At 47.3% G+C, this 23,881-nt stretch overlaps 1 long non-coding RNA gene across 2 annotated transcripts in view; it reads right to left on the bottom strand.

Annotated features, from left to right (window-relative positions):
• LOC112646942 (uncharacterized) overlaps positions 1-20,643 on the bottom strand; it is a 46,206-nt gene extending 25,563 nt beyond the window's left edge. For both annotated transcript variants that reach the window (XR_007410876.1, XR_007410875.1), the window contains exon 1: positions 19,435-20,643. This is a non-coding gene — a long non-coding RNA (uncharacterized LOC112646942). The remainder of the gene's footprint in view (positions 1-19,434) is intronic.
• Between the last annotated feature and the right edge of the window lie 3,238 nt (positions 20,644-23,881).

The following is a 23,881-nucleotide window of genomic DNA, read 5'->3' as shown; positions in this document are numbered from 1 at the left end:
ATTGCCTGCGTGATGAACTCCAGTTGGCACCTGGGAGCCTTCCGATTCTGATGGGTTGTGTGCTAAAATATAAACAGACTCCAAGTCTGGAGCTATGACAAAAGTGGTGTCAAACCCATCTTTTCCCAAAACAAGCCGGCTGTAGCCAAAGCCATAGGACATATTGCTCATAAAATACTGGCTCTTGGCAGGGAAGCAGACTTGAGGGACAATTCTATTTTTTTAAATCAACCTTATTGAGATTTAACTTATATTAAACAAAGTCCATCATTTCAATGAGCTTTGACTAATGCTTAGGCCATCACAATCAAGATGTAGAACATTTCCACCACTCCAAAAAAGTCCTAACTACATTTTTTTAATTGAAAAACTTTTTAAGGCATGACTTCGTGGTTCAGTGGTTGAACCCTCCTTCTGCCTGTGTCTCTGCCTCTCTCTCTCTCTCTCTCTCCTGTGTGTGTGTGTGTGTCATGAATAAATTAAAAAAAATATTTTTTTAAAAAAAGAAAACCTTTTTATTTTAAAAGGGATAAGCAGGCTCCATGCAGGGAGCCTGATGTGGAACTCGATCCCGGGTCCCCAGGATCACACCCTGGGCCAAAGGCGGTGCCAAACCTTACTGGGCCACCGGGGCTTCCCTGAAAATTTTTTAAAAGAGCAGTTTAAGTTAACATCTTAATTCAGCAGCAAGTACAAAGATCTCCCATAGTGCTCTGCCCCTGGCACACATGCATCCTCTCCCACCATTGCCATCCCCTACTGATACACTTATTCCAATCAGCTAACCTACACTGACACATCATTACCAAAGCCCACAGTTTATATTAGGACTCGTTCTTGGTATTGTATATTCTGTTGGTACCAACAAATGTGTAATGACATGTCTACACTATGGTACTATCTTACAGAATAGTTTCACTGCCTTAAAAATCCTTTGTGCTCTGCTGATTCATTCCACTCTCCTCCCAAAGCTCTGGCAACCACTGATCTTACTGTCTCCATAGTTTTACCTTTTCCAGAATGTCATATACTTGGAATCATACAGTACACAGCCTTTTCAGACTGGCTTCTTTCACTTGGTGATATGCATTTCAGGCTCCTCCATGTCTTTCATGACTTGATGGATGGCTTCGTTTTACTGCCAAATAATCCCTTGTCTAGATGGACCACAGTTTATCCACTTAACTACTGAAGGATTTCAGTTACTTCCAAGTTTTAGCAATTATGAATAAAGCTAAACAACAATGTGCTGGTTTCTCTGTGGCCACTCTGAATACCAAGAAACATGATTGCAGGATCATATGGTAAGAGCACGTTTAGTCCAGTAAGAAACCACCAACCTGTCTTCCAAAGTGGCTGCCCCATTTTGCATTCCCACCAGCAATGAGTGAAAGTCTCTGTTGCTCCACATCTTCCCAGCATTTGGTATTGTTGTGTTCTGGATTTGGGCCATTCTAATAGGTATGTAGTGGTATCCTGCTTTAATTTCCCTGAAGACAGATATATGGAGCATCTTTTAATGTGCTCAGTTGCCATCTGTATCTCTTCTTGGGTCTGTTAAAGTCTTTGGCCCATTTAATCAGGTTGTTTGCTTTTTTGTAGTTGGGTGTGAAGAGTTCTCTGTGTACTTTGAACAGAAACCCTTTATGCGATGTGCGTTTCTCCCATTATCTTGACAGCCTTTCACAGGACAGAGATTTTTAATTTTTATTAAATCCACCTTATCAGTTATTTCTTTCAGGATCCTGCCTTTGGTGCAGTAACGCTATGCCCAAGGCCAGCTAGGTTTTCTCCTGTGTTATCTTCCAGGGGTTTTATAGTTTTGCATTTTACATTTACATCTGGACCCATTTTTACTGGATTTTTGTGAAGATATAGGTCTAGATTTTTCTCTTTCTTTCTTTCTTTTGCCTGTGGATGTCTAATTGTTCCAACACCGTTTGTTGGAAAGACTGTCTTTGCTCCATTGTATTGCCTTTGCTCCTTTGTCAAAGATGGAGTTTGTTATACTTATATGGGTCTATATCTGGGCTTTCTATCCTGTTTCACTGATTTATTTGTCCATTTCAACAATATCACATTATCTTGATTACCGTAGCTTTATAGTAAGTCTTGGAGTTGGATAGTGTTGTTCCTCTCACTTTGTTCTTGTCATTCAGTATTGACTTGGCTATTCTGGGTCTTTTGCCTCTCTGTGTAAACTTTAGAATCACTTTGTTGCTATCCACAAAATAATTTGCTGGGATTTAGATTGGGATTACATTGGATCTATAAATCACGTTGAGAAGAACTGACATCTCGACAATATTGAATCTCTTTATATGTGAACATGGAGAATCTCTCCATTTATTTACATAATTCTTTGATTTCATTCATGGGGATCTTTCACAAATTTTGATAGATTAATATCTAACTATCTCATTTTTGGAGTGCTAATGGAAATAGTCATGTGTTTTTAATTTCATTATTGGCATATAGGAAAATGATTGGCATTTGTGTGTTAATCTTGTGCTGTGCAACCTCAGTATGATCACTTACTGGTTCCAGGAGGGTTTTTTTGTTCATTCTTTTACATTTTCTACATAGAAGATTATGTCATCTACCAACAAAGACAGTTTTATTTCTTCTTTCTCAATCTATATACTTTGTATTTCTTTTCTTGTCTTGTTACATTAGCTAGAACTTCTAGTACAAGGTTGAAAGGAGTGATGGGAGGACATTCCTGCCTTGTTCCTGATCTTGGAACAATTCTTGAATCTGTACATTCTACAGATCACTGTGCATGAGGCACCAATGAGGTGGAGGTGGACGCCTGGCAAGTATGGCCCTATAGGCATTGTTGGAGGCACAGTATGACTTACCAGGCACCAGGCCTACACAGAGGGGAGTGTGCAGGGGGACATGTGGCTTACCAGGCATCAGCCTGCACAGAGGGTGTGCAGGGAGGCATGATGGATCAGTCATCTGACGTGCTTTGGTTAATTAGAAAGTATACAACTTGGACCCTATGGTTTTAGGGGAAAGAGACTCGGTTTTTGCTCATGGAAGTGCTAAGCAAGGCAGAGAGGAGACAAAACTGATGGGCTCTCAGAAGGCTGAAAGAGGCAGGTAGCTCCTATTGTGCGCCCAGGCAGCTCAGCCCCAGAAGAACTTTTGATACTTCTGAGGTGGATGCAGAAACGGAGGAAGGGAGTGAATGCCAGAGCTTAGCATACCAGGCAAAGAGCAAGAGGGAGCACTGTCTGTTCTCAGTCACCAGCACCTTCAGTCTCATTTAGAAGGTCAGCCAGGGTACAGAAGCTACTAGCTGAGAGGTGGTAATAAGATGGACATGTCAACCAAGTTACCAGGGCAGGCCACTGAATGCACTCACTACCATCTCTGCAGCCCCTGGGCTTGTACATAATATGGATTCTCAGGGATTAAGCAAATGTGGGGGATGGAGGAAGATGTGACAGCAAAACCAATCATTAGGAACAGTAAAATGAGATTTTTATTGGGATGGGAAAAAAGGCCATGGAGTCCCATCAAATTGCCAACATGGCTTGAGGCACCCCAGAAAAGCTTTCTTTGAGAATCATAGCAAGAGTGGCCAGAAACAAAGTCAGGAGTCATGTAGCCTGGGGTCAAATCTGGGACACTTCACTCCCATCCCTTGGCAAGTGACAATACTTTCCGGGATTATTTCTTCCTTTCTGAAGGGGGGCATTCAATGAGACACTTCATAAATAGCTGAGCACCCCACCTTCTATCATTTCTCTAGAGCAGGTACATGCCCCTGCAAATACGCGCTTTGGGAAGAGAAGGAGGAGACACACAGCAGATTCCCTCTCAATTAACTCCAGGGAATCCTTGGTTCTTGTTGATGCCCCACAGAAAAGGCTGGAAAAGGAGAGTTAGGATGGACCGCTTCCCGGGAAAATTTTAATTGTGGAGGGTGTGTGAGGGTGTAAAGGTGAGAACAGGAGACCCATCAGTGAGCCAGGCTCTGGGATAGCTGCCCTGGACACTTGACAGCTGCAGCTATGTTGGGAATATGAGTGGAGGGGAGGACACTTCCACCTCCTCCATTTTGCCTGCCCCATGCCTGGATCCTGGCGCCCACCAGACTTCTGCAGGCACGCAAACAGTCGGCACCATGTGGCCCCTTCCAGGAAGCCAGTCCGCTGGCCGGCCTTGTCAATCAATGCCGTGTGCAGGCTGTGCTGAGAACCCAGCTCAGCCCGGGTGCAGAGGAAGGACCAGCTGGTGTGGAGGAGTGAGAAGCTTCCATGTAGCTTATGTGGTGGCTGGGCAGGAGGTGGAGACAACTAGGCCAACCACATCAAATCCTGACATTCTCAGAGACAAGATCCAAGTTGAAGGGGACACTTTAGAAAAGTAAGAGGAAATTCCCAAGCAGGGCCCTGTGTGAGCATGCCTTCCAGCTTCACCACGGCCCTACACGGTCATCGTGCTAGCCCATCTTATGCATAAGGACACCTAGGCTTGGAAGTTGTCCATGAAAGCTAACATCTCAGCTCTGGAGGCAGAAGACACAGGTTCTAACTGAGGTTCGATTACCAACACTCATAGCCAAGTGACCCAAGTCCCTCAATCTCAGCATGCCTCAGTTTCTACAATTGTAAGATAGCTCAGGCCTCCACCTCCTTTAGAACTCTCTTCAAACATCCCTGGTGGACCATGTCATGGTCCAGAGGACAAGCCGCCCCTCCCTGAGCAACGAGGGGGCTTCCCTGCCCTCTCTAATGCCAGGTTAGCAACACTCCTGTTACAACTCCTTTCCTTTCTGGGAAGGAGCTTTAAAACCAGCATGCCGTGTGCTCTTTCCTTTTCACATTGCCATGATTCCAGAAATGTTCCAGAGAAAGACAACATGATGCTGACTCTTGGGGGACAATGACACAGAATAGAACCCACATGGATGGACACATAAAAGTAAATAAGAAATAAATCTTTGTGGTGTTGAGTCTTGTTATTTAGCATAATGTACTCTGCCCTGCCCCTGCCCTGACTGATAGATACAACCTGACCCCTGCCCACCCCATGCATTTGCAGCTCTGTGCCCACCCCACCTGTGCCGCAGACCCCATGCTCCTCCACACATGATTTTCCTGTAGCGTGCATAACATTTACAACACTGTATATTTTTCCTTTAGGGTGCTTATCTTCTGTCTCCCCTTAAAAGAACATAAACTCCATAAAGCAGGGATTTTTGTTTCTTGTTCATGACTATCTTTTGTACCAGGAACAGAGCTTGGCAGGTGGAGAGTACAGAGTACACACATGTGCACACACACAGAGTAAGTAAACATGGAATAGCAGAAATTAACTGAGGCCCTATCCCAAAGGAAATACATATGTATTTAATCTTCAAAATAACCCAATGTTTCAAATACTATTATGATTCCCATTTTACAAACAAGAAAAACTATGCACAGGGGTTAAGAGAACTTGCCCAAGGTCACACACTAAGCCAGCATGCAAGTCCAGACCACATTTTCAATCACTGTGTGGTTCGGCCTGTCAACAACACCTTCTCTGTTGCATCGTTGGGAAGAAGTAAAGTGCTTAAGGCATTTGAGGGAATCAGCACATGGTAGGAGCCACAGATGGCATCCTGCTGGCCTGCTGCTGCAACTTCCCTAAAGTCTGAAATCTCGGAAGAGGCAGAGTGCATGTCCCCTGGACCTCCTGACCCCAAAGCCCGTGCGTGTTCTGATATGTCAGCAGGTCTCTAACCTGACCAAGCTCCAGCATCATCTGGGAGGATTTCAAAAACTACCATTGCCTGGGCCTCGAGTACTGAGTGCAAATCTTTGCAGATAGGTCCAAACATCTGTACTTTTTAAAAAGCAATTCAGGTGAAGCAGCCTCATAGATCTTACTCAGAGGGGACCCTGAGCCACTCCTGGCTTATCACCTGCTGAGCCACTCTTCCCTGAGGCTGGATGATCAGACTGTCATCCGGCCTGGGTTTCCATCCTCATACTAAGAAGTCACCAGTTAAATGATGTGGTGGGCTTGTAGACTCCATCTCCAACCCTAGCTGAGACCCCAGCCCAGAGCCCTGGTGTTGCCAAGAGTGACAGAGAGGTGACCCTCTGTATGTCAGCCATGTAAAGGTCGAGGGTAATGGTCTACATGAAATTCTGGCTGCCCTCACAGAGGTGGTTGGAAAAGTTTCTCTCTATGGGAGCATAGCCTCCAGGTTCCCACCAATATCTGGCATTTTATTTTTCCCTGAACATTGCCCCCAATCCCTGATTAAAGACATTGATGACAAGAGTGAGCACACAATGCCAGTAAGAGTTCTTTGGGGAGATTTTCTTATTGGAGTGTGTTATGGGCCAAACTCTGTCCCCCAAAATCCTGTTTTGGAGTCCTAACCCGCAACACCTCAGAACGTGGCCTTATTTGGAAATGGGGTCATTGTAGTTGTAATAAGTTCAATGAGGTCATATCAGAATAGGGTGAACCCTTAATCCCATCTACTGGGTGTCCTAACAAAAGGGGAAATTCGGGACAGAGACATGCACAGGGAGAGTCCTGTGTGAAGGTGAAGTAAGACCCAGGAGATATGTCCATAGGCAAATGGATTCCTAAGACTCCTGGCAAACCTCCATAGGTTGAGAGAGAGGCCTGGGAGGGCTTCTCCCTCACTGTTATCAGAAGGTACAAAACCTTCAGCCTCCAGAGTGCAGGAGAAGGGATGATGTTGCTCTGAGTTGCGCAGTTTCCTCCGAGGTCATCGCAGCAGCTCCAGGACACTCCTGCAGAGCAACAGTGAGAACTTCCTACCTCTGGGGAAGGTACTGGAAGAATGCCTCGTGGACCACAGACTCTTTCATTCCTTGGACCATAACAAAACTCATCTCACACAGGAGAAAATGAAGTCAAGAAGAATGCAAGCAGGAAGCAAAAAGGTATCAACCCTGTTTCTAATCCCCACTCCCCCAGAGACAAGCCCAAAACTCCTCCTTGGACTCAATGACATCTATGCAGATGTCCTTTTGGAATCAGGTTGCAGATGACACAAACCTGATTACTACATGTGCTTTCTGGAACAGGTGAGCCTTCGGCCAGTGTCAGACCTATGAAAGCCCAGGTCATGATCTCAGAGCCAAATCCTAAAGGAAAAACTCAACTCTGAAGGCCTTTGCTCCCCCTGTTCACCTGTTTCTATGTTGTTTACAGGCCAGGGCACCACACTGGGGTTTCTCCTTGGGTGACACTGGCAGTTTCCTTCCCAGTGGTCACTGCCACTTCCTCCTACAGCAAAGCTCTCTATAGCCACATGTTTGGAAGGTAGGGAGGCTTTTTCTACCCTGGAATTGAAATGTAATTGGTCTGACCTGGTCCTTTCCCTTGTCAAGGACTGCTTTAGGTGCTGAGGTATGGCTGGTAGGGTTGAGGGAATAAGCATTTAAGAACAAATAGAATTGTATTCTATTTTTCCCCCAAGGGGTCCCATGTCTGCCTGTGAGGCTCAGAATCACTCTGGCCATTCTCCATTCCTGGAGGGCAACGTGCCTGCTATGCTGCTAATGGCAGAGTAAAAGATGAAAAGCTTCTGGGCTTGCACAATGTCACCATGATGCTGCATTAGCAGACTCTGGAGCCACCCCACCCCTGTGACTTCTTGTTTTATGGGATAACCAACAACTTACAGTGTACGCTCTCTTGGTCAGATCTCCTATTACTTGCAGTCAAAACCATCCTATGTTTCATACTTCCCAAAGCAAAAATACACAGAGCGATGATTGTGTATCATCCAGAGCAATGCTGATGAGTGAGCTGCTGTCTGTAGGCCGGGCCTTACATGGGTTCAGAGAGGGTGCTCAGAATGCATGTACACAAGGAAGGCTGATGTGAGGGGACAAGACATTGTAGACACCAAACTGATGCATTGGCATCTGCTCTGAGATCCTCCAAGACCAATTCAGAAGGTGTCTTGTTCCAGGGGACCAGGACTCTTGAATAAAGGGCCCATCAGCCAGCACTGCATCTAGGAACTAAGTCGATGAGAATCCTTTAGCAAAATGAGGGCAGGGAAATCGAGATGTTGCCAAAGGAAGAGGATTTATACTTCATGTTATCTCTTTGTTGAACACCTCAGGACCTAGCTTACAAGCCTGAAATTCACAGTGAGCTTCTTCCAAGCCGTGGGGATGTGCTTGCTGTCTGTTATGCACAGGTCATGTGGTGCATTGAATGATACTTTTACTCTAGGGGACGTGGAAGGGGAGAAGCAGGCTGATGAAAGGAGCCACTACCACACTCTCACTTTAAGCACCATCTTGTACAGGAGCAACAAGTGGCAGAAACTTGGAAACAAGAACTCTTTATCCAAAAGAGACCTGAATTCATCTAATGAGACTAGTGATAAGGCTTTAGGAAGCTGATACATACACTTTTCTTTTCTTCTATGTAGTTTCCTGGGGATGTTGTAACAAAGTACCACAAACTGGATGGCATAAAACAGCAGAAACGTATTTGCTTATACTTCTGGAGGCCAGAAGTCCAAGATCAAGCTGAGGCAGACTTGATGTCTTCCTTCTGGGTGCTCTGAGAGAGAATCCATTCCGTGCTTCTTTCTTATCTTCTGATGATTTGGCAGCATTTTTAGGCATTCTTGGCTTATAGATGCACCATCCCAATCTCTGCTTTATCTTCACATAGCATTCTTCCTGTGTGTATGTCTGTGTCCAAATTTCCCTTCTTTATAAGGGTACTAGTCATGTTGGGTTAGTACCCATCTTAATGACCACATCTCAACTTAACTACCTCTACAGACTCTATTTCCAAATAAGATCACATTCAGGGGTATGGAGGTGGATAGGGTTCTGACATATTTTTTAGGGAACTCTAATCAATTAATAATACCTCCTTAGTTCAGAATGAATGTTTGAGAAGAACATTATATATGTGTCAGAAGAATAAAGACCAAAACAGTAGCCTTTGCTTGCTAATGAAATTGAGAATGTGTAATGTCGATCAACAACCATAATGAGCTCCCCAGACTGAATTCACCCCTCTTAAATGCCTCAGGAAACTCACACTCCATGGATTATATCTCAACAAACCCCCTTTGTGGGCAGGCAAATGCAGAAGCAAAGACAAAAGCTGAGCCTGCTCCCAAATTTATCCATCAGAGAATTCCCTCCTGCAATTTGGACAAGGATAGGTTCTATGGATAGAGTCACATGATTCAAAATAAAATACGCTATAATATTTATTAATAGACTGTTCAGTGAGTCTAGACTGAGTGACAGAAACATACAAATAATTTGAAAATCTGAAATCTCAGGGGTTGGGCCATGCCTTATCACAGTTGGCATGGATGCCTGGTTGCTGGTGTCCCTGATTTGGGCAGGTTCTGAAAACTGTTAAATAGATATACGGATGAATGTGTGTGAAATGGGGGTCAGTCTCAAATGGTAGTTAAATGCTTTTTTTCAAGCCAAGGAGAGGGGTCTCAGAATAAATCAACCTGCCAACAACTTGATCTCAGACCTCCAGCCTCCAGAACTGTGAGTGGGAAAACAAACATCTATTGGTTAAGCTCCCAGTTGGAGGACTTGCTATGGCAGCTCTAGCACGTGGGTGTCATGGGTATACAGAAGACTATCCGAAGGGAAACTATACACAAGGCAAACATCCCACAGAGGTAGAAGGCTATGAGCTCAAAAGTTCTGACAGAGACCACACAGGAGAGGTGAATGCAAGAGGAATCCAATGCAGAGTCACCACCTCCACCTGTATGCCCTCAAGCCCTGTCCAGTGTGGTCTGGCTTTGCTTCCTCTTGGTCTAGGAAATTGGGAATCACGAGTCAGGGCCCCTAAATCAGTCCTGGTGTTTGCATTTTCACTAATACCTGATGATTGGAGGTGAACGTGGGCAGCCCATGAAGCCAGGTCCCAGAGGGAAGCCCGCGATGGAGTCACCATGTCCCAGATTGAATGACCATCCAGAGGAAGGGACAAGTGGGAACGAGAAGAGAAACTGCCCATCAATAGTTTGGAGCACCAGGTATAGAAGGCTTGCAACATCAATTCCAAAATGCCATTTGTGACTATGGCTTTCAACCCCAACAAAGCAGGGGATTGAGGGGGAGACAGGAGGGGCCAAAGTAAGAGGGGAACTCGTGTGGTGGACCCAATCTGTCTTCACTACATTGTGTTTCTGATCATAAAAGTAACAGACAATGACCTCAGAGAACCTGGAAAGAACGTGAAGAGCAGGCATGGAGGTAAGATTTCTCATTAACCCACCTGAAGACAGCCAGCCTATTTGGGTGTGATGCTCAGTATAGACAATCCGTGTATGGTCTTGTCACTAAAAATCATGTTCTGAGAATGTCTCTCTCGTGATAAAAATAATTCCTCCAAACATCATTTCTGCAGCTCCACAACAATCCATCCTGTGAATGAGCCACAATGAATGCTCCTCTATTTATAGGAATGAGGTTCCTCCACTTGTTCCTTATTTTAAGTAACAATGCCATTAGCGTATTTATGCTTGAAACTTTGTGCCTGATTGTTCCAAAGTAGAGCTTCCCCCAGAGTGGGAGTAGCTGCGTGGTGGACACTGTTGGGCTCCTGATTCACGCTCCCGGGTCACTTACCATTTAGCAGGAAGGCATGTGGATTTGCTGCGAGCAACCCAAGGCAGGCCTGCCCCACTAAAACACAGGGCCCTCATTTCTGAAATTAGAGCAAAGTGAAACCAGTTTTGCTGAGAAAATTTCACAATAGCTTCTGAAATAATCATTTATATCTGGGAATGATATAAACAGCCAGACTTAGTAATGTCATCACGATGCCTCCAACACAGGCAACATGACCTCGTAAGGTCATAAGAAGGGATCTGCCTCTGGGGTCTACTTCTCAAGAGTCCCCACTGTGCCTTCTGTCTTGGGGCCCCATCAGCTCCTGCCTGGACATAGCTCTGGATGTGGGAGCCGCTTCATTCCTATCTCCTCAGAGTCTCTCCAAGGGTGATCCAAGATAAGAGAAAACATTTTCTTTTTGCACTTGCTAATTTCCTCCTTTATCAAAAGAAAGATTTATGTTTGTTCTCCGAATGCAAAGGTACTTGGTTTCTGAGTCAAACTGGAAGAACCCAGGTGTTTCCAGGCTCTGTTGGTAACTGAATCAACACCTTGATTATCAGCACAGCAACTAGTTTGGTGGATGCCTTCCTTATTTTCCTCTTCTCTCTTTATCCCTTGGCTGTGTGCATGGTGGGAATCAGTTCTCACTCTCCCATGGCCTTGGATGGCAACACTCAGTGTTTGTGCTTCTGAACAAACAGCCCTGACCCTGCTCAGAAAGCACCAAGTTGCTGTGGGACATCAGGAGGCTCTGCTTGGCCAGACCCCTACTGTGCTCTCCATCAGAGCTTTCAGAGGAGCAGGTTCCCTGCAGGACAACCACTTATCACTGAAAGAAAAGGAGGCCACCTCTGGGTGTAAGGAGGATACTCCAAGCCACCAAGATCTCCGCATTGTCACCACCCACATGGCTGCCACCCACATCTTGGACCAGAGTCATAGTGGTCTTACAGACCATGACCCTGGTGTCCAGAGCTCTGGATCTACATCCCGACCTTTCTGTGACCCTGAGTTGTCACCTGACCTTATGAATCCACAGCATCCTTCTCAGAGGATAAAGATCCGTAGACTTTCCTTCAGGTACAAAAGAGATAATACACACAAAGCATTCAAAATTATGCCACAGAGCAGCTCTTAGCAGACACAAACTACAGTTGTCCCCTCCACATGACCACCCAGGGCACTAACTTCCTGATGGCAAAGGAATCAACCCACTGAGGGCTCACTCCTTACCTGGCTCATGTATGCAATGAGGAAGGTACAGTCCAGTGGGGAGGGGGCTTAATGTAGAGCAGCAGTGCCTGCTTGCTTTTTTAGGGTATAAACACAGCCCAGGACATCTCTACAGCACAACAGGCCTCCAGAGAACTGGCTGCAGCCCACACCCTGGCCGCACCATCAGATCACAGGAGCCTCCCTCTGACAGACCACTTCTCCCTCCGGGCTGTCTATTCCAAGCAGCTGTGGACACTAGGAACGGCCCTCCCCTGAGTGTGATTCCGAGGTAGGCCTGGAGAAATGGCCAGGAACTCCTGGCTCAGCTGAGAGCAGGCAGATCTCACACCGACCCAAGGACAGGCCCAGCGCTGTCCTGAGATTCAGAGTGGACTTGGGTCTATTTCCTCCCGCTCCTCCCTCCCTCTTCCCCTTCCTTTTCTTTTCATCTCTTTGTTTCCTTTGTCCTTTATGTTTTGTTCTTCAAAGTATAGTTTACATAGAGTGAACTCAAAATGCAAATCATCTAAAACCAGTGTTTATAAATCTTGACAAATACACACACCATGTAAATATCATCCCCATCAAGATACTGAACATTGCCAGCACCCTAGAAAATTCCCACATTTTCCTTTCACCCAGTACCACCTCATCATCCCTGCTGTGGACAACCACTGCTCTGCTTTCTGACACCACAAATCAGTTTTCTCCCTTCTAGAATTTCCTGTAAATGGGATCACACGCTATTCAATCTTCTATACTGGCCTCTTCAGCTCACCATGCTTTTGCGATTCGTTCCCGTTGTGTGAGTTGTCGGCTGTTCTTTTATGGCTGAGGAATATCCCATGCGTGCATGTGTGCACCATCTGCTTGTCCCCTTGCCTGCTTGATGGGCATTTGGGTTGTCCCCATTTGAAGCAACTGTGAATACAGTTGCTATGAACATTCACACGCACCTTTGGATGGATGCATGTTTTCATTCTCCTGGGTAAATGCCTAGTAGTAGGGTAGCTGGATCATAGACAAGAAGAACATGGAATTCACAAAACCTGCCCAGTGGTTTTCTGGAGTAATGGCACATTCCACCCTGCCCCCAGGGGCAGCTGCAGGTTCCCACACTCCCTGTGTGGCACCAACAAGCCTCAGAGATGGGGACACTAGGCAACCATCCCACTAAGAAACCTGTTGGTTTGATAAGGGCTAATATGCCCCATCAGGGACTTTTTGTCTTAAAGACCAGAGGAATGGGCAAGAAACTGACAAACCACAAACAGATCAATGTGCTGTCAGATTCCTACTACAGATGAGCCAAGAATGTGGGGCCCCCTTTCCATCAGCTTCCATTCAGAATTCAGTCCATCTTCCAGTCAAGACTAATTAAAGCTCATGGCCATAAACATGCTTCCCTCTGAGAAGGTGTCAGGAATGAAACCAGTGCTCAAGGGCTGAGATCTCAAATGGTCCCCACCCATCCCCATTTCTACCTGGATTATCGCCTATCCTCCTTCTGTCGGCTCCCAGCTCTAGTCCTGATGATGGCAGAGAACTCACCCAGGTGTTGTTTCTATGACACAAGAATGATCATGACACCCCCTTCATTAAGTCCAACAGTGGCCCCCACAATCTTCAGAATGAAGTCCAGACACAGTAGCATGGTCCTCTGTGATCTTATGTGTGTGTTTTTCCAGCTCATTGCCCCCAACAAATTCACACAAGTCCTGTAGTCTAGCCATCCAGCCAAACGCCTGCAACCACTGTCCCATGAGCTGGGCTCTCTCTCCATGGTACACATATGAATGTCCCTCCCTTTGCTCATGCACTCCTCCCCCACCACCATGTCTGCCCAGCTAATTGCTACTCTTTCGGGGTTAAGTATCCTCCAAGACGACTTTATTGACTTTCTCACATTGAATCATTCACCACTCTAGGCTGCACTGTGCATTGTATAATGCATTGGGCATACTTCTGGTTTGGTGCTTTGTACATTGCTATGATCTTTTGGTAGACCTTTCAAACAGCCTTTCCTGAGCAGGGAAATGTCTTATCATTTCTGTTTCTAATAAGCACACAGAATGGACTCAATAATTATTGCCAAATGGGTGGATGGATAGGTGAGTGAGTGATGGATGGGTGGGAAGGCAGATAGATAAGGGCGGTGGAAGGGTAGATGGGTGGGTAAGTGAATGGATGGATGGATGGATGGATGGATGGATGGATGGGTGGATGGATGATAGGAGGGTGGGTGGATGGATGGATACTCTAATCCACCAATGGGTGGAGAAGTGGATAGATGGAGGGGTGGGTGGATAGATACAGGGTGGGTGGATAAAAGGGAATGGGTGGATGGGTGGATATGAGGTGGATGGATAGATAGGGGTAGATGGGTAGATGGATGGGTGGATGGATAAGAGGGTGGGTGGATGGGTAGATAAATGGATGGGATGGTAGATGGAGGGGTAGATATACGAATAGGTGGGTGGATGGAGGAATAGATGGGAGTGATGAAACTGAAGTGAATCTAAGTGCATGTGCCACAGAGGACATGGCAATGTCCTCTTTGCACATCCATCTTGATATAGCCCTCTTGAGTGGGACTCCTCAAATACACAGAGGTCTCAGCCAAGTCATTCTCTGAAATGGTCAGACAGGAACAGAAGGATGATGAGTCTCCTGCTTCATTCCCTTCATGTGTAAACCCATCCCAAACTCCACCATTACACTAGCCTCCTTTAAATACCTCTTATTATTTGGTCCCTTTCCAACAATGCCTTGTCCCCATTTCACCTACCACTGTCCTAACCATGGCTTCTAGAATTCTAGGAAAAGATACATTACGACTGAAGCTATTGGCTGCCAAATATTAGGAAAACATGCTAACAAATGACCCATCTCATACCATTGGAGTCAGCTGATGGACTCACAGAAACAACAAAAACAAGACTAGCAACAGCAGCAGATGTGTATTGAGCACTGGTCACATGCCAGACACCTCACTAAGGGCTTCAATCTCACCCCAGACACCAGATGAGAAGCAGCCTCCCAAATGCACATTTTTATTAGAAACTTTGGCAAAGAGATGACTCAACCTTTGGGTCAATTCAATCTTGTGACTATTGATCCTGTGGGTGTCAGGATCTGACTGTGAGAAAGGTCACCTAAGGCCCTTCTCTCCTTACTCGAAGGTAAATTAAGAGATGTCTCTCAGCTGGGGGCCACTCACCACCCCAGAGGAGAAATCAGATACAACCCACCATGTTGGACAGAGGCGAGTGCAAGGACGTTAACAAGGGACAGGAACTCCTGTCTTCTTATTTGGGCCTATGCCATGGTGTTCATGGTCAATTTATTGTGCCTGATTAGCAAACCCCTCAACAGCCCTGCCTTGGGCTCATGGGGAGCCAAGGCAGAGCGATATGGTAATTAGTGCAGCTTTTCCCAAAAGCCAAATTTATGATTAGGGGATTAAAAGGGAGCAGAGCCCATCTGTGGCCTCCCTTGTGGCAGAGGCAAGAGCTCTGTGACCTTGAAAACAGGACACAGCAGTAGTCCAAAGCCTGAAGCCATGTTCTGGGCTGCTTGGACACCTTGCCCACTGGGGACAGGTACCAACAGTGGCAGAGCTCTCTCTCCAGAGCCAAATGGTATACCAACATGCTGCAGTGTCTCCCTGAGAAACCTGGCTGTGACACCTGGCAGAGACTCCCTCCTTGACCGAACTTCAGTTAGGCTCCTCTGATCACTCTTCTAGACTAGGCCTTGACCTTGGCTTGCCTGTAGCAAGAATCCTGCTAAGTCAGTTTAGTTAGAATCCCTCCACCCTTGACATCTAAGTCTGTGGTCTGCTGTTAGAAGAATCCATGCGGACCAGTTTAGTGAGAAACCACCCTTGATAGCCTCTCTTCACAGTTTTCTGTTCATGGCCCCTCATGCTGCTCTTTGGCTGAAGACCCTACTCACCCCTGTTATATTCAGAGTTGAACCTAATCTCTCTCCCCTGGTACAATCATCTCAAATAAAATCTTCCTTCCCATTTTAACAAAAGTCAGGGTAATTTCTTCCCCACTCCCTACCATTTTCTTCCATTTACTACCCTATCTTTTCACAAACTTCATAGCAAAATCCACAAGCCCTCTCTAGCACTTCTCCCTGGTGTCTCTTGAACACATTGCAACTGTCTTCCCTGTCCTGCTAAGCTGGCTTCTGCCTGAGTCACCACGGACTCCATGTCACCAACTCCAAGGGCCAATATGGTGTTGCACTCATGCCTTTCAACATTACATATTCTCAACTCCTGAAACAACCCAGTATCTGTGTTCTTCCTCTATCCTCCTTAGTTTCCCAAGCATGTCCCTCATTATCCCCCTGAATTCTAAGTGTTTGACTACCCAGAGCTAGTACAGTCTCTTCTTTTCTCTGTTTTTCCTCTTGCCCTTGGAGACCTCAGACAGCCCAATGGCTTTAAATACCATAGAAGTGCTAATGACTCCCAGCATTTATCTCCTGACTTATCCCAGAAGTTTAAGACCTGTACATTTAACTGACAACTCCTTATTTGCATTAGGATGTCTGATAGATCTCAAACTTCTTTGCCTAAAACAAAACCATTCATTTCTACCCCAACCCCAAATACATACAAAGAAAACCAAAGCTGGGACACGAGTGGCTCAGTGGTTGAGCATCTGTCTTTGGCTCAGGTCGTGATCCCGGGGTCCTGGGATCCAGTCTCACATCAGGCTTTCTGAGGGGAGCCTGCTTCTCCCTCTGCCTATGTCTCTGCCTCTCTCTGTGTGTTTCTCATGAATAAATAAACAAAATATTAAAAAAAAAAAAAGAAAAAAGAGGGCAGCCTGGGTGGCTCAGCAGTTTGGCACCGCCTTCGGCTCAGGGTGTGATCCTGGAGACCTGGGATCAAGTCCCACGTCAGGCTCCCTGCATGGAGCCCGTTTCTCCCTCTGCCTGTGTCTGTGCCTCTCTCTGTGTCTGTCTCTCATGAATAAATAAACAAATAACCTTTAAAAAAAAAAACAAAGAAAACCAAAACCACACAAAAACTATGATTTCTCCAACCATTCCCATTTAAACATTCATTTGTTCGGTAAATATCTACTGAGCGCCCATTATGAGCGGGCACTGTTCTAGGTGCTAAAAACATTACACTTAATAAAAGACAATAGTTCCTTCTAGAAAATGGCAGCACCATGTACCCAGTTCCTCAAGCCAAAGGCCTAGAAACAATCATCATTTCTTTCTCTACACCAGTGACTTTTAACTGTGTGATTTCTCCCCCCAGGGGACATTAGGCAAGGTCTGGAGACAATTTGGTTGTCATACTGGAAAGAGCTGCTACTAGCATCTGATATATAGAGGTCAGGGTTGCTGCTAAAACTCTACAGTACACAGGATAGCCCTCGCACCCAACAAAGAAGGACCAGCCCAAAATGTTATAGTGCCAAGTTTGAGATACCTAGTCCATTAACATACATCATTTGCTTTGCTTCTGATCTAGACTCCAATCTCACAACTTCTCTCCGTATCCATAGCCACCAACCTGGTTCAGACTGCCACTCTCTCATCTGGTTATTATACCAGGCCATTTGGACACAGGATCTTCTTTCTTTTTTGCTAGGCCTTAACTCCTACAATCAGGAGTTGTATTTTCCTTTTCTGCATCCCTGACAACTATCAGAGGATTTGACACTTACTCATGTATATTATCATTGTCATTACCATTACCATCACCATTATCCCTATGTCATTATCACCATCATCACTATCATCATCACATCATCATCATCCTCATCACCACCACCATCACCATCACCATCATCATCCTCATTACCTTCACCATTATCACCATCATTCACTGAGTTTTAACTTTATTCAAGGCCCTGTTCTGGGTACTTAGCACACATTGTTTTCTATAATCCACTCACATCTCTCTGATTATTGCCCTCATCTTAGAATGTCTCATTAGCTGAAAGATTAGCTGCTTAAAATCCAGAATCAGGCTGCTCAGCTCTGCCAATTACCCCTTTGTATCATTAAGGTTAAGTTAGTTAACCTCACTATTTCTCAGTTACTTCACCTGCAAAATGGAGTAAACAATAGTGTTCACTTCACAGTTGTTTATAAGGATTCCAAGAGATGGTCCATGGGAAGAAATTAGCATAGTTCTTGGTGAGCAGTGAGTGCCCAAAAGGTGCTAACTAGTCCATCAGGTCACTTGAAAAACTAAGGAACCTTGGGCTTTAAGGAATTAAGTACTTTTCTCTGAGCCATAAGATTAGTGGCCAGCCCATAACTCACACCACCACACAAGGCTGCCTCCTGCTGGAAAAATGATTGAACAAAGGAACAAGTGGGCACCAAAAGTGACTGCCAGCTTCTTTGTTCTAAAGGATTCCAGAGTGGCAGGTAACATCCCTTCTTGATTACTATAAATGTTCTAGAAACACCAAAAGCCCTGAATTAGGCTCTATTGTTTTTACAACTTTGACTTTTTAGAAATCTCTCTGCTCTCCTCTCTGACCTGCTGTCATCATTTTAGAGGAAAAATGAGGCAGGAGTCCTCCTCTGTCCCCTGTCCTCCCACATGCCATCCTAATCATCCCTTCCCATTAACCTGCTATCATTCACACACCTGCTCTTAAACTCCAGGTCTCTGAGCCCAGCCTTCTAAGTGTAGAGACTGAAAGGCCATGGTATATCCATGACATTTGCTCCACCATAAATTAGCTTGTCTCCAAGTCTGGAGAAATTACTCTGAAAGTTGCCTAAAGCTCATTTCTGATTACAGGGATGGAAGCAGATATTGTTAGGGGCCTTCAGTAGCTAAGAAAGAGAAAGAGGATTGTCTCCAACAATGGGGTGTGTCTCAGCCCCCAAAGGAAGGTCTCAGCTATCTGTACTTGACCTAGGGTGGGGAAGCACAGCCCACTAGGGGCTGACCTCTCAGGCATGCTCAGAAAGCCTTTCCACAGGGGCCCGGAGAGCTGCATACAGGACAGAACAGATGTGGCTCCTTTTTGCCTCCCCACCCCCACAAACACACCATACTGTCCACGCACAACGTTCCATCTGCAAGAAGTTCTCTTCCTTCTCTTCCAATCCTTACATACCCAGCAACACTGAGCTGGGGGGGAGAGGGGTCACTTCCTCTAGGAAGACTTCCCTGAACTCCCTCCATGTATATCTTTTTATCTACTCCCATTCTTTCACGGGGCTTGCCCTGTGTTCCAAGAGGCACATCTGTTTCCACCTGATAACATCTCTTTGCTCCTTTGAAACAGCCCTGAATAACCCCTAGAAGGACAGGTATACATTCTTTGACACCTTGGTCCTCTCCTGATGACACATAGCCCTCCCCAGATCCCCTGACAGGTCCCTGAGGGAGACAGCCAATCTCAGCTGACCTCAGCTTGAAGGAAGATTTTGACACCAGAAAGTCTGGTCTGGGCTGCATAGGCAGACAGGACCAATCCTTCTAGCTTCCCCTGTCCTGTCTGTCAAATCCCTTGGCCCCATCCCACCGTCAGGGACCTCCGCCAGAAACCAGGAACTGCCCTTGTCACTCCGCTGCTCATCACCCCATGTCCATCCTTACCACTTGCCGAGTTAGCTTCATAAATAATCCTCTCATTCCCTGTATCCATCTTCTCCCAGCTCAGACTTGCATCACCTCCCACCTGGATTTTAGCCCAGAGGGTCTCTAGCTTCATCTTCTTAAATTACATCTCAACACGGCAGAACCAGAGCCATTGGAGCCTGGAGATACCACTCCCTGAGCAGGAGCCTTTCCTGCAGTGCACTGCCACAGACCAGAGTGTTCCCTGGCCTGGTGTGAAAGTCTTCTGATCTTCTCTGGTGCCATGTGGCCAAGAACTGCCACTCAGCTTCGAACTGGAATGAGCCACAGAAACCCTGCTCTGGAGATGTTTGCAAAGTCAAATCTCCCCCGCAGAGCTCTTCAGACGCCTGCCCATGGAGACACGAGACCATTCACACCTCCCCTCCAGCACCCACACAGTTCTCCTTACGGCCCTTTCTCCTTAGATAGAGGATTATTCCAGAACTTGGACTGCAGCAACCACAGCCTGAGCAGCTCTCCCTGTCCTGTGCAAATCAGTATCAACTTGAAAAGAAACATGAGGCCTCGGCTATGCTTCAAGCACCGGAGCTTGGTTCACAGCGTCCGCCTCTCCCTGGGCCATCTGTTAACAGGCCTCAGTGGCAAGCGGCATCCCCAGTCTCGGGGAAAGCTGCCTCGCTCATGGAGGGATTTGTGATGTCTTGGCAGACCTGTCGCCTTACAAAATACCATATGCCGGAAGGAAAGAAAGATGTGCTTTCTGTCTGTAGGCATTCGAGGTGATGCCTCATGGGCACAGAAAAGAGAGGTAATTTAACCAGAATGTCCCAGGCAGGTCTGCAACTCTGGCCAGCAGCACAGATGCTCTGCAGGTAACCACAGGAGGCCCCCAGAATGGGGGACAGGGCATCCAGGGTTATCGAGCACCACTTCTGTGCCAATGGCAGCTTTGGATGGATAGTGTCACATCCTTCACCTGTATCATGAGATTCACTTTGGAACAGAAGTCCTCCTGTAGACCACTGACAGCGAGAAAGGCTGGTGTTACACAGCATCCCTCCTCTGGGTTTCCCAGGCTGGCTGCAGGGCAGAGCTTCTAATTCCTGGGGTGGTGCCTGACAAGGCACCATACACCAGGGGTTTAACCAACAGACATTCATTTCTGACCATCTGGAAGCTGGAAGTCCCACAGCAAGCTCCCAGCCGGTGTGGTTTCTAGTGAGAGCGCTCTTCCTGGCTCGAGAATGACCACCTTCTCTCTGTGTCCTAACATGGTAGGAAGAAAGAGCCCTCTGTCATTAGGACACGAGCCAATAGGATCAGGGCCCACATTTCTGACCTAATTTTACCTTCCCATAGACCCTATCTCCTAAAATAGTCATGTTGGGAGTTGAGGCTTCAACATATGAGTTTGGCAGACACAACTTAGTCCTTACATAGCGAGGAGCAGCACCCCATCAGGATGGTGTCTCTGAATTAAAACAGCTCAGCAAATGGAGCTAAGAGTAGAACCTGAGGGGTGCAGGACAGGCTGGGGCCCCAGTCCCAAGACAGGAGTCAGAGGCTCAGAGCAGGGTCTACTTCCTAGAAGGAGAGTGAGAAAGCAGGCAGGAACTGGGGGACCCCCATTTAGGGATGGAGAAAGCAAGCTCTGAGAGATAGAGGCCCAGCCTCATCCTGGAGTGTCCTGTCATGAGGCTTCCTGAAGAGACCCCATGGAGGGCCTTTGCAGAGCAGAGTGGGGCCCAGTAGAGCCCCTGTGGGGGATGCCTCACACTGATGCCAGCATCCGATGAGGAAATCCTATTGAAATTTCCATGGGAAATGAAGTTAGGGAAATATAATTACTTAGAATTGACGCTATGCTCTGACAAAGGCAAGTCTGAAGAGACCTGCCTAAGCTGCGGGATTAATCCAATTAAGTGAAATGATCAAATGAACCCAAACTAGGACCTGAGAGAAAGGAAGCCTAGCTTCTGCCTGCAGATCAAAGTGCTCCAGGTGGGGCCCAGCTGCCAGCCTGCCCCAACCTGCCAGTGGCCTGGTGCCAACCAAACTGGCCCACACAGTCACTCAAGGACAGGGCCACGGCCCTGGCAGCTTCGTCCCAGGTCTTGGAAGTTGTGTCCAGCCCTGGCAATCTCATGGTAGTGAGAGGATTGGGCTTCCGTGTGCTTGGCTTTCAGAGTGTGTCCAAGAACAGATGTGGAGAATCCCACTAGTGTATCATCTTCTCAACATTTACCAAGCATTTCTTATGCTAGAAACTGGGGTAAAGGAGGAATAAGACATAAGCCCCTCTGTCCATCTATCCTACTGTGTCCCCAGTGCCTGGACCTGATCTTCACCCATGGCAGACATTCCACTAACATTGTTGAGTGAAAGAGAGTCTTGAGGCAGGAGCACGGGGAGAGGGAACATGGGTCTTCTGGGTGGAAGGGTGAGCTGCAAATAAAAAAGCCAGAGATAGGAGAAAGGCTGGTATGCTTCCCAGAAGGTCAGGGGCTTGACAGAGGAAAGCATGGGTGGCCAGGGCTGGAGGAGCCACCCTGGGGAGCATACAATCTCCCCAGACACCCACTGGGATCACCCTGGGCCACAAGGAAGCTCAGGTTCTAGCTCAGACGTCTGGAGGGGCCTAAGAAACTGCATTTCTCCAAGCCCTGGGGGAGCTGATGCTCCTTGTCCTGAAGACCATAGTCAAAGAGCTTGCAGATGGTGGTGGTGAGGAGTTTGGGTTTGTTGTAAGAGCCGCAAGAGGAGGAAAGGCAGGTGCTCCAGGTGGAGAAGGCAGGAGAGCTTTGCAGTTGCATGGGAGGTCACCCGGAAGGATTTGGTGATGTGGGAAATGGTGGAAGCCCTAGGCCACACGTGCGGGGGCCAAGGGAGCAGGCAGGGCCAGGGGAGATCCCTTGCAGTGGGTCTCCGCTGGGCTGGCTCGGCAGGACGGCTCGGGAGAATCCTTGTTGGGTCTGCAGGCGGAGAGAAGTCTGCTAGCCCGCCCAGCCTTCCAGCCTTGTCTCAACGCGTCCCTTAGAGCCAGGACCTCGGGCTAGACCCCCCAGCTCTGCCTTCGTCGTCCTCTGCCCTGTGTGACAAGATGTCCAGGCAGGTTTCCTGCTGACCCTGAGAATGAGAAGTTTTGTACTCCCCTCTTAGCCTTCCTGCTTCAGTTCACCTCTGGACAGACACATCTTCTCCAGAGAGGGAGAAGCCTCAAGGATTATTCAAGCAACCGCTTCCCTCTCCGTGCTTAATCTACGCAAACTGCATTGTTTTCTTTGCAGAGCTCCCATTAGAACAAGGGCCTGGTCTCATTACCAAATACACAATACTATTTTAATGATAATTACAGGCTTTCTGGGACCCAGCAAAGCTCACACTCCAGCAGAGGTGGGTGCTGTTTAAATGCTTGGGGAAGGGGGAGGGGAAGCAGCTGCCCCCACCCCTCCTTCCTACCCCCTACCTCCCTCCAACCCTTCAACTTCCCTCCTACCCCCTCAGCCCTCCTCCTACCCCTCTACCTCCTTCCTACCCCTCACCCCTCAACCCCCCCCAACCCCCTCTAACCCCCATCCCCTCTCCAACCCCCTCACTCTTCAACCCCCCACCCCCATTCCTCCCCACCCACCTGGGGTAAATTGTACCAACATCCACGTAATATGAACTGTTATTTGCTACCGTGAGATCTGATCTACCTGAGTGATTCTATTTAAAGCCAGGCCCAAGCCCAACACATTCTGCAGGTCCCGCCCTGCCTGCGTCTTCTGACAATGGGGCGGCGCACGTGCCCTCAACAGTGGTCTACACAGATGGCGGGAAGACCCCAACAGCTCCGTCACAGCAGCCCCGTGTTGGGGCCAAGCTGTGTAACCCTGAGCTGAGCACTGAGCCTCTCTGAGCCCGCTCAGGCCCATTTCCAGGTGAAGTAGTAAAGACGCTCTGGACCACACTCACAGAACCTGCAAACGTCCAAGTGGATAAAGGACAGGAAGCACACCCGGGGAAGTAACAGGCTCTCCCTCCCAGAGCGGTTGTGCAGATCTGTGTTAGCCCAGGGGTCTTCTGTGGCTGCCGTGACACAGAGCCACAGACGGGGGCTCAGACATGTGGTCTCCCTCAGGTCTGGAGGCTGGCATTCCGAAATCAAGGCATCATGACCATGTTCCCTCCGAGACTCGGGGTGGGACCTTCCTGCCTCCTGTGGCTTCTGGTGGTGCCAGCAAGCCTTGGCTCCAAGCTGCCCCGCCCCGGTCTCTGCCTGTCTTCTCACAGCCCGTCTCACGGCTGGATGAGGGCCACACTAAACCAGGCCAGCCTCATCTTAGCTAATTATGCCTGCAAAGGGCAAATTTCCAAATAGGGTCATATTCCGAGGCTTGAGTGGACATGAATCTTTTCAGGGTACGCTATTCCTTGGACTACAGTCATTTTTCTGTAAAATAGCATTTTGAAACGTGCC

The sequence above is a fragment of the Canis lupus genome, chromosome 5 (genome assembly GCF_003254725.2).
Source record: "Canis lupus dingo isolate Sandy chromosome 5, ASM325472v2, whole genome shotgun sequence".
Classification (NCBI taxonomy): Eukaryota; Metazoa; Chordata; class Mammalia; order Carnivora; family Canidae; genus Canis; species Canis lupus.
Note: the sequence above shows the minus strand (reverse complement) of the source record. Positions and strands in the feature narration are given on the sequence as shown.